The 10,261-nt window shown below is 38.9% G+C and overlaps 2 long non-coding RNA genes across 2 annotated transcripts; both read left to right on the forward strand.

The window, feature by feature from the left end:
* The first annotated feature begins 4,395 nt into the window (after window positions 1-4,395).
* Window positions 4,396-5,008, forward strand: LOC139028283 (uncharacterized). Its single transcript, XR_011480467.1, has 3 exons — window positions 4,396-4,459; window positions 4,566-4,616; window positions 4,812-5,008. It is a non-coding gene; the product is annotated as an uncharacterized lncRNA (long non-coding RNA).
* Window positions 5,009-8,452: 3,444 nt separating this feature from the next.
* Window positions 8,453-8,757, forward strand: LOC139028284 (uncharacterized). The gene is made up of 2 exons (XR_011480468.1): window positions 8,453-8,496; window positions 8,586-8,757. It is a non-coding gene; the product is annotated as an uncharacterized lncRNA (long non-coding RNA).
* Window positions 8,758-10,261: the final 1,504 nt, after the last annotated feature.

A 10,261-nucleotide genomic window follows, 5' to 3' on the forward strand; every position in this document is an offset into this window, starting at 1 on the left:
TGTTGGTTCTGCCCACTATGACTCATTTGTTCCAATTGGAAACAGCAGAATGTGGTCGATCTTGGGTTAGTTATAAAAAATCTTTGTTTCCTCTAGTGAGAGTGCCGGCACTCCTTCTCCCCCTCCTCCTCTCCCAGAAAAACCAAACTGACGACTGCCAGAGACCAAGCGGTGCTTATGAAAGAAACCCCCATTCTCTGCCTCGGAGTGATGAGACGGATAGCCCTGACAGCGTGGAGTCCGAGTTTCAATGTATAATATAAATAGTCTATCAGCTAATACTGTACTGTACTGTATTTAGCTATAGATAGGCTAGTAGGCTAGACTGCGTTATCTGTATAATGAAACAACATCTAGTAAGCTATTGTTTTGACCAGTGGAGGCTCCTCAGAGGAAAAAGTTATATATTCATATGTCACCAAATAACTGATTAAAATACACTATTTGCAATGAAGGTCTACAGTAACTTCAACAGCACTGTCTGGGGTACAATCCCAATACAACTCACTAGGTTCATTCTCTGATCCTAATTCTATGATTGGATGGACAACATGTCAGTTCATACTGCAAAAGCTCTGATTGGTTGGAGGACATCCTCCGGAAGTGGTCATAATTACCATCTATGTCTATGGAAGGGGGTGAGYCCTACGAGCCTCCTAGGTTTTGAATTTAAGTCATTGTAGGCAGAGGAGGAAGGAAGCTAGCAGTCCTCCGGATACACSATGGTGCTACCCCAGACAGTGCTGTTGAAGTTGCTGTKGACCTTCATTYCAAAACAGTGTATTTTGATCAGTTATTTGGTGACATATGAATATATTTAACATTGTTTTATCTAAAAAGGATAACTTTTTTAATGTTTCACTATTTTTGTTTTTATGAAATTTCACTGAGGAGTACGTTCCTCCCCTTCCTCTGAGGAGCCTCCACTGCTACACCACTAGTCACTACATARYAATCCCACAGCCTCTAGTCTCTAACTGTAATGATACAGTTATCAAGGTGACAGAGTACTAGAAAGTCAAAGAAGACGATAAAGTAGTAACACATAGTAATTGATTGAACAAATACATTACATGTTTGGGTTGTATTGAAATCAGACAAAACATTAAGAACACCTGCTCRTTCCATGACCTAGCCTGACCAGGTGAAACCGGATGAAAGCTATGATCCCTTATTGATGTCACTTAATAAATCCACTTCAATCAGTGTGGCTGAAGGGGAGGAGACATGTTAAAGCATGATTTTTAAGCCTTGAGACAATTGAGACATGGATTTTAAATGTAGCARTGTCGGCCGGGAACAACACTGGYTCAAYGTTCATGTTTACCTTTACAAGAATGGAGTTGGGATAAGAATGACTCCTTTGGAGAAAGGTGAAGATGACACCATTTTCACCATGAAGGATGTTACAAGAGAAGACTCAGGCAACTACAGCTGTGTGTACACGAGAGACAAACTTCTACTGGATCAAGTGAAGTCAACAGGGGAGAATTTACTAGTCATCCAGGTCTATGGGGAAGAAAGTAAGCTTTTGTTAATGTTTGTGCATGTTTGTAATGATTAGAAATAATGGTGAGTGGATTGCTGTGCACATTCAGTATTTGTCCGTTTGTTGTGTAGTTGAGTATTTTTTCTTCAGACGCTAAAATACAGTATATACTATTAAACCACAAATTACATTCTTAATACTAAATCAACATACAGTTAGGGMCAAATTTTGACMTTCACTTKAGTCAAATTTAGGGTTTGCCCCTTTTGTTTTATGRAGAGATCTACCCCGSAAAGCTCTTTGGACCATCTAATGTGACTGAAGGGGGGAATGTAGATTTGAAATATAGCACTACTGGAATCACAAGAAGTTCGGACAAGGTTGGAGTTGGAGTTGTGAACCTTTGCAAATGGTCAATGTAATCCGATTAGGGTTGCAAAGCTACCGGTAATTTACCAAGGTTACAGGAACCTTCAGTCATTTTGGTAATTAACAGAACATCTATGGCAATCTATCGTAATTTTGGCAATAAAATCATATATAATACAAATTTATTATATCTGTGTCCATATTGTCCATGAGTTTCTAGTAGATAGACCATACGGTTCAAGAGAAAATAGCCTAATTAATGAAAAAAAACTATGGTATTCACTAAGTTGATGTTTTATARTTAGGATAATGTTTTACAGCTATGTCATGAATTTCTTTACATCTTATTAAAATTGTTCAAATATTTTACATACAATAAAGCCACACAGAGGGCCAGTGATTATTACAGACACCTGTGATAATCTGAAGTACCCAAAAGGGCCACTAGATGTCTTGTAATAGATTACATAAAATCCTTAAAAGATACCAACATTCTGGTAGTTTACTGATAAACTTAGAAAGTTTCCAGTAATATACCCTCCTTTTGCAACCCTAAATCTGATTGATATGTTCAGTTATTGTGGTCATACTTCTACTGTGTAGTGYCTGTCAGTTACTGATGATCATAAAAAGTAGGCTAATCATTATGTCTCTTTCTCTTTCTGGAAGACAAACAGTAGAAATGCACTGACAGATTTTWAAAAATTATTGAGAACTACACTATATATACAAAAGTATGTGGACACACCTTCAAATTAGTGGATTCAGCTATTTCAGCCACACTCGTTGCTGAAAGGTGTATAAAATCGAGCACACAGCCATGCAATCTCCATAGACAAACATTGGCAGTAGAATGGCAGTAGAATGCCACCTTTCCAACAAGTCAGTTTATCAAATTTCTGCACTGCTAGAGCTGCCCGGTCAACTGTAAGTGTTTATATTATGAAGTGGAAATGTCTAGGAGCAACAACAGCTCAGCCGCAAAGTGATAGGCCCCACAAGCTCACATAACGGGACCACTGAGTGCTGAAGAGCATAGCGCATAAAAATCATCTGTCCTTGGGTGCAAAACTCACTACGAGTTCCAAACTGCCTCCGGAAGCAATGTCAGCACAATAACTGTTTGTCGGGAGCTTCATGAAATGGGTTTACATGGCCAAGCAGCCGCACACAAGCCTAAAATCACCATGCACAATGCCAAGCYTCGGCTGGAGTGGTGTAAAGCTCGCCACCATTGGACTCTGGAGCAGTGAAAATGCGTTCTCTTGAGTGATGAATCAAGCTTCACCATCTGGCAGTCTGACGGACAAATCTGGGTTTGGTGGAGGCCAATGGTCTGGGGCTGTTTTTCATGGTTTGGGCTAGGCCCCTTCGTTCCAGTGAAGGGAAATCCTAGCGCTACAGCATACAATGACATTCTAGACTATTCTGTGCTTCCAACTTTGTGGCAACAGTTTGGGGAAGGTCCTTTCCTGTTTCAGCATGACATTGCCACTGAGCACAAAGCGAGGTCCATACAGAAATTGTTTTTTCGAGATCGGTGTGGAAGAACATGACTGGCTTGCACAGAGCCCTGACGTCAATCCCATTGAACACCTTTGGGATGAATTGGAACGCCGACTGTGAGCCAGGCCTAATCGCCCAACATCAGTGCTCGACCTCACTAATGCTCTTCTGGCTGAATGGAAGCAAGTCCCCGCAGCAATGTTCCAAAATCTAGTGATTGAAGAATGGAGGCTGTTCAGCAGCAAAAGGGGGGACCAACTCCATATTAATGCCAATGATTTTGGAATGAGATGTTCAACGAGCAGATGTCCAAATACTTTTGGTCATTTTAGTATATGTGGTTATACCATATGAAATACATTTGTTTTACAGTACTTACAACGTATGGAACAATTGTAATTTAACCTATAAAGGGTTATGTATTTAAAACTGTAACTTCTACAGTGGGATACATAAAGTACCAAATGGATGCAGTCACAATAATTGAACCTATAAAGGGTTATGTATTTAAAACGGTTACTTCTACAGMGGGATACATAAAGTACCAAATGTTTGCAGTCACAGTCAACTGTATTGAATCCCTTAATTTGCCAAATTGGTATACCTTTTGGAGTGAAGAATTTAGAATTATTATAAAACAATCTGTAAAGTCAAGTTTAGCAAGACATTAGTTTATATATTGTAACTGTAAATTAGTCCACTAGCAGTTCTGTAAGGAAAACCTGTAAATGTTAATGAAAATGTGATACTTAATAAATTAACACATTTGATTTGAAGTTCTACACGTTGCTGATGATTTKAATTGATAGCTTATGTACCAGGCCACTTCTCCTCTGCAACATAAGGGTGTGACACTGTAACGACGAAATGGCTTTGTTATGACAGTATGCCTAAATATGTCCAAAGCATTTGAGAAAGCTCCTCAAACAGACCAATGTTCCGGGTTTTGATTCGTTCAATGTCTGGTTACCATCATTAGTCTGAATAGGTAAGGTACAGTACATCAACAATGCATTTCTCTGAATCCATCACTCCACACCACTGAAGTCTCAGCCAACATCATGGCAGCATTAGGACTCCTCTGGCTTGTGATCGGTGAGTATTTTCTACTGTTCAAGTAATACAAACATTTTCAGAGAAATATTGATGTTCATTTCCTGAACAAAATATTTTCCCTAAGTGTATACATTTWTCCATGCAGCKACAGCATCCATCCTTGTCAAATATGAGGGCGCAAAATCTGAAGACAAAAGTAAAGTATTTATGGATCTTTTTTTGTAGTGATTATTGATGAGTGTTTCATCAATATTTAATTACATCAATGTATAAAATGCAGTATATACCTTTTAAACACAAATGACCTTCTTAATAATAAACACACTTACATTTAGGGGAAATCCTAACTTCCACTTAAGTTCACCCCTTTTTGGCATTTGTTTTTATGCAGAGATCTACCCAGCAAAGATATTTGGACCATCTAATGTGACTGAAGGGGTAAATGTCCATTTTAAATGTAGCACTACTGGCATCAGAGTACCTGAGGACACGTTTAATTTGTACCTCTGCAAGAATGGAGATGGGATAAGAATTGCGGCGCTGAAGAAAGGTGAAGGTGACACCATTTTCACCATGAAGGATGTTACAAGAGAAGACTCAGGCAACTACAGCTGTGTGTACACCAGAGATAGACCTGTACACAGTCACTTGAAGTCAACAGGGGAGAATTTAATAGTCTTTCATGTTGATAGAGAATGGAAAGGTAAGATTCTGTCAATATTTGTGTTTAATGTATGTTTGTAATGATAAGATTGCTATCCATACTGATTATTTGTCAATTTGTTGCGGTGCAGTTTGAATATTTGTCATTCAGACACATTTTCAGCCAATATATTGCTTTGTAAAGAAAGGCTACATACTCTGCACTCAGCAACAAGTTAAACACCAGCGTGTACTGTACACCAGAGTCTATTATATCAATGTTCTATACCTTTAAAACACAAATGACCTTCTTAATAATAAACACACTTACATTTCGGGGAAATCCTAACTTCCACTTAAGTTCACCCCTTATTTGCATTTGTTTTTATGCAGAGATTTACCCAGCAAAATATTTGGACCATCTAATGTGACTGAAGGGGTAAATGTCCATTTTAAATGTAGCACTACTGGCATCAGAGGACCTGAGAACAAGTTACATTTTTATCTTTGCAAGAATGGAGTTTCGATAAGAATTGCAGAGCTGGAGAAAGGTGAAAATGACGCTATTTTCACCATGAAGGATGTTACAAGAGAAGACTCAGGCAACTACAGCTGTGTGTACACCAGAGATAGACCTGTACACAGTCGCTTGAAGTCAACAGGGGAGAATTTAATAGCCTTTCATGTCGATGGAGAATGGAAAGGTAAGATTCTGTCAATATTTGTGTATAATGTATGTTTGTAATGATAAGATTGCTATCCATACTGTATATTTGTCAATTTGTTGCGGTGCAGTTTGAATATTTGTCATTCAGACACATTTTCAGCCAATATATTGCTTTGTAAAGAAAGGCTACATACTCTGACTCAGCAACAAGTTAAACACCAGCGTGTACTGTACACCAGACTCTATTATATCAATGTTCTTCACAGAGGGACTAAAGAATGTGGGAGGACAAGGCGGAGCAGGACTGGCAGCAGCCTTGGTCCTCCTGTTTCTGACTCTGTCTTTACTGTTTTTCTGTGGAGGTGCTGGTGGATCCAAGGCTGCTGCCTTGGCCGGAAGGTTAAAATACCAGCCCTAAAAACCCGGCAAACTGCCAGGTCCTTTGATAATATTTATACTGTGCGAATCCTCATCCCTGTGTTTTGAGGGATATTACAGAGTTTAACAGGTGCTGTACCCAGTTTGGGTAAGAATATGGGAAAACATGTATGCTTAAAACAAAGTGCTATGCACATAGCCTACAGATTAATCATCTGTTTTGTCACATATAAACTTTCCTAGTGCCATACTTCTCTTTTAAAAGATGAAGTGGACGATATTGTGCCAATTAATTAATAAATGGCCAAATACACCAGTTAATTACATATCTGCATAGGTTACAGTTCATGGTTCTTATTGATATGTATTATTATTTAGACTTTCTCTGAACTGAAAGACATGAGGCCAATATCAGGCTTTCCATAGACATTTAAAATATCTTCATGACTACAAGAGTCTCCAGGCTGCCATTATAACTGTGAATTTGGAATGAGCAAAAAATAATAATTACGTGGGCTGTTTGGTGAAACTAATCCCATCCAAATCTTCCATTGGAAACGGATATGCTGGGGTAATAATAGCCAACGTTCTATAGTAATACTAATCCCGTGTGAATAGGGCTACAGGCGGATGCAGTGGATTGATACAGCCCGTGCAATAAAACAGTTATCTCTATCTTAAACTGACGGATGTTGCTGAGGATTTTGTTATTATGTTACTTAGATTGACGCACCGGTGTTTCAATAGACTCTAGGGCGGGCCTGGGCGACTCCAGTCCTCGGGGGCCTGATTGGTGTCACACAATAATCAACTAATCATGATCTTCAGTTAAAACTGCAGTTCGTTTAAATTAGGTGTGTTTGCTTGGGATGGAGGAAAAGTGTGAAACCGAACAGGCCCCTGAGGACTGGAATTGCCCAGGCCTGCTGCTCTAGGGGTTCCCTGGGAGTTATAGGAGGACGGGCTCATTGTAGTGGCTGGAATGGAATGCATGGAACGGTATCAAACACATCTAACAAATGGATACCACGTTTGACTCTGTTCCATCGACTCCATTCCACCCATTACAATGAGCCTCTCCTCCAATAGCTCCTCCTACCAGCCTCCTCTGGTAACATTGACTATTCCTCTGGCCGATTATATACTTTATACTTCCATCGAAGTAAGATTTGTCCTTATTGATGTTATAGGGGACGTTTTAGGGTGTGTTAGATGGTGGAGGGTTTATTCCATGTCATTGACCACATGAATACACTTAGAATAAGTTCTGTCTAATTGATAATGCATCCATCTACATTTGGTCTCTATTTCAGAGACTACACATGATGTGATACTGGTCAATGTAATCCGACTGATAAGTTCAGCTGTTGTGGTCATACTTCTGCTGACTGTAGTGGCTGTTAGTTCATGCTGTTCAAAAAMAGGTAATTATGARGATGTCTCTTTTCTGAATGACATACAGTAGTGATCTACTGACAGATAATAACTTTTGGTAACCCTTCCTATGAATACTCTCTTCATAATGCATTACAAGCACACGTACACTGAGTATAGAAAACATTAAGAACACCTTACCTGACATAGACTGACCAGGTGAATCCAGGTGAAAGCRATGATCCCTTATTGATGTCACTTGTTAAATCCACTTCAATCAGTGTAGAAGAAGAGGAGACAGGTTAAATAAGTATTTTTAAGCCTTGAGACAATTGAGACATGGATTGTGCATGTGTGCCATTCGGAGATGTGAATGGGAAAGATAAAATATTTAAGAGCCTTTGAACAGGGTATGGCAGTAGGTGCCAGGCGCTCTGGTTTGTGTCAAGAACTGCAACGCTGCTGGGGTTTTCCACGTCCAACAGTTTCCCGTGTGTATCAAGAATGGTCCACCACCCATAGGACATCCAGCCAACTTGACACAATTGTGGGAAGCATTTGAGTCAACATGGGCCAGCATCCCTGGGGAAAGCTTGACACCTTGTAGAGCGCACGCCCCAACTAATTGAGGCTGTTCTTAGGGCAAAAGGGGGGCGGGGGGGYRYGSMYGTGYSGTTGGGTGCAATTTAATATTAGGAAGGTGTTCCTATGTTTGGTATACTCAGTGTATAACACCTTATGAAACATGAATAAGACATTATTTCAGCCTCTAATAACTGCTCATAAGTATAACTACATTCATGAAGCATTAAATACTTGTAAACACTCGTTTTTCTGTACTCCTAAAACATGGCACAATTGTAACAAGGGATTATGCTTTTATATGTTAGTGGGGTATAAATGATCAATAGGCTTTTATTTGTCTTTTGGAAAAAGTTATTAATGTGCTAAGATTTGTGTTAATATATTGTAGAGAAAACAGCCAAGCAGCGAGTGCCCAAGGAACATACATGAGGTAAGCCTAATAATAGTCTATTATCATATCCATACTAATGTTGCACAACACGAGATATTGAACCAATGGACTTTGTTTCATTTTCACAGGCACTGAAGCTAAAAAGGACCACTACAGTATGCACTGTAATCTGCCAACCTGGTCCAATGGTACAATATGACGGTGACCCCAAGGGGCAAGTTAGCTTTACAGGGCCAGCCTTTTGTTGAGAAAATGTGGGAAATGAATGAGCAACCTACAATCAATAACCAATGTTACTTTTTGTCAACAGTTATTTATAGTACTGTTTTTAGCTTTAGCTGCTATAAGTTTGTTGTAACATTACRTGATGCTATGGGGTAGTAACGTTCACTATGAAGGAATTAATTCTGAATATTTTGACAGTTTGTTTATTGGTATAATGCATTTTAAGAATTAAGTGTATAATGCCTTGTTTGTATATTGAAGGAAAACTATATTGACCCAAAAGCTATCTTATGGTATTTGTTTTATTAGTCCATTGTTGATATAGTACCAAAATGTTTTGCATGTCATCAATCAAGTTTTCAACATATGTAACTTTCAAAATACAGAAATCTGACCCGCATGATGCATTTTGCATCATATAATGCCAAACACAGCATCACATGACACAAAATGCGTCATAAGCGTCAGATTTCTGTATTTTTAAAGTTACATATCTTGAAAACTTGATTGATGACATGCAAAACCTTGTGGGACTATATCAACAATGGACTAATAAAACAAATACCAAAATATAGTTTTTGGGTGAAGTTTTTCTTTAATAGCCATTTATTTCACACAGTTTTTGTCTATGCAAAGATACATGCGCAATTCTTCTCTTATCTGTCTTTTGTAATTTACAGTATAGCTACATGTGAAACTGTATCAGTTAGCCAAATGGTGCAGTGAATATAACAGAACCTCTTAATTTATCTAATGACACGCCTACTCTTGAAACTGAACTAATAAGGGATTGAACGCTTTGTTCCAAAAGTAAGGCTGAATCCATTCTCAGTATATGAGGAACGTTCTTAGCTATAGTCCGTTTTTTTATTCGTACAATGTGAGGTTATTGTTATGAGCCTACATTTTGTGAGGCACATCAACATTGTATTTCTCTAAACCAAACCTCTAAACAAAGTCTCAGCCAATACATCATGGCAGCATTAGGACTCATATGGCTTTTGATCTGTGAGTATATTCAACTTTTCTAGTGACAGAAATAATCAATGGCAACATTTATTTAAATGTTCTATGTTTCTAGTATCTTACAACGGTCATCTGCATTATAGAGAAACAGGACTTAATCAAGTATTCTTGTTCCAAGTAGTCACAGCATCCAAACCTGCCAAATCTGAATACACAGGAGAGAGAATAAAGTAGACGGCGCGCGTCAAACGTTTGATTTATGACTCTCTGTCTGGATGACGTGTGCATGCCCAAATATGGGCATCTGGTCAGGACATCCTGGTGGGAAGGTGTCACGTGGTTATGCCCATATAAGGGCATCCTGTTCCTGCTGTCAGGTGTTAAAGTGTGTTAATTTATGTCTATATTGCATCTATTCCTTTGAAGTTGTCATGATGATTGATGTGTAGGGACCTCATTGAACTGGGGGGGGGGGGGTGTTTGAACATTTCAAAGAGGAATGGCCCCACACACCCTATTTTATTGCCTTAGGGCTGTTGTCTATGAAGCAGAAATGTCTGGGGGGATTGTGTTGGTGGCAGACGCATTATAAATAAGACCCAGAACAACACAT

The sequence above is a fragment of the Salvelinus sp. IW2-2015 genome, linkage group LG10, assembly GCF_002910315.2.
Source record: "Salvelinus sp. IW2-2015 linkage group LG10, ASM291031v2, whole genome shotgun sequence".
Lineage (NCBI taxonomy): Eukaryota > Metazoa > Chordata > Actinopteri > Salmoniformes > Salmonidae > Salvelinus > Salvelinus sp. IW2-2015.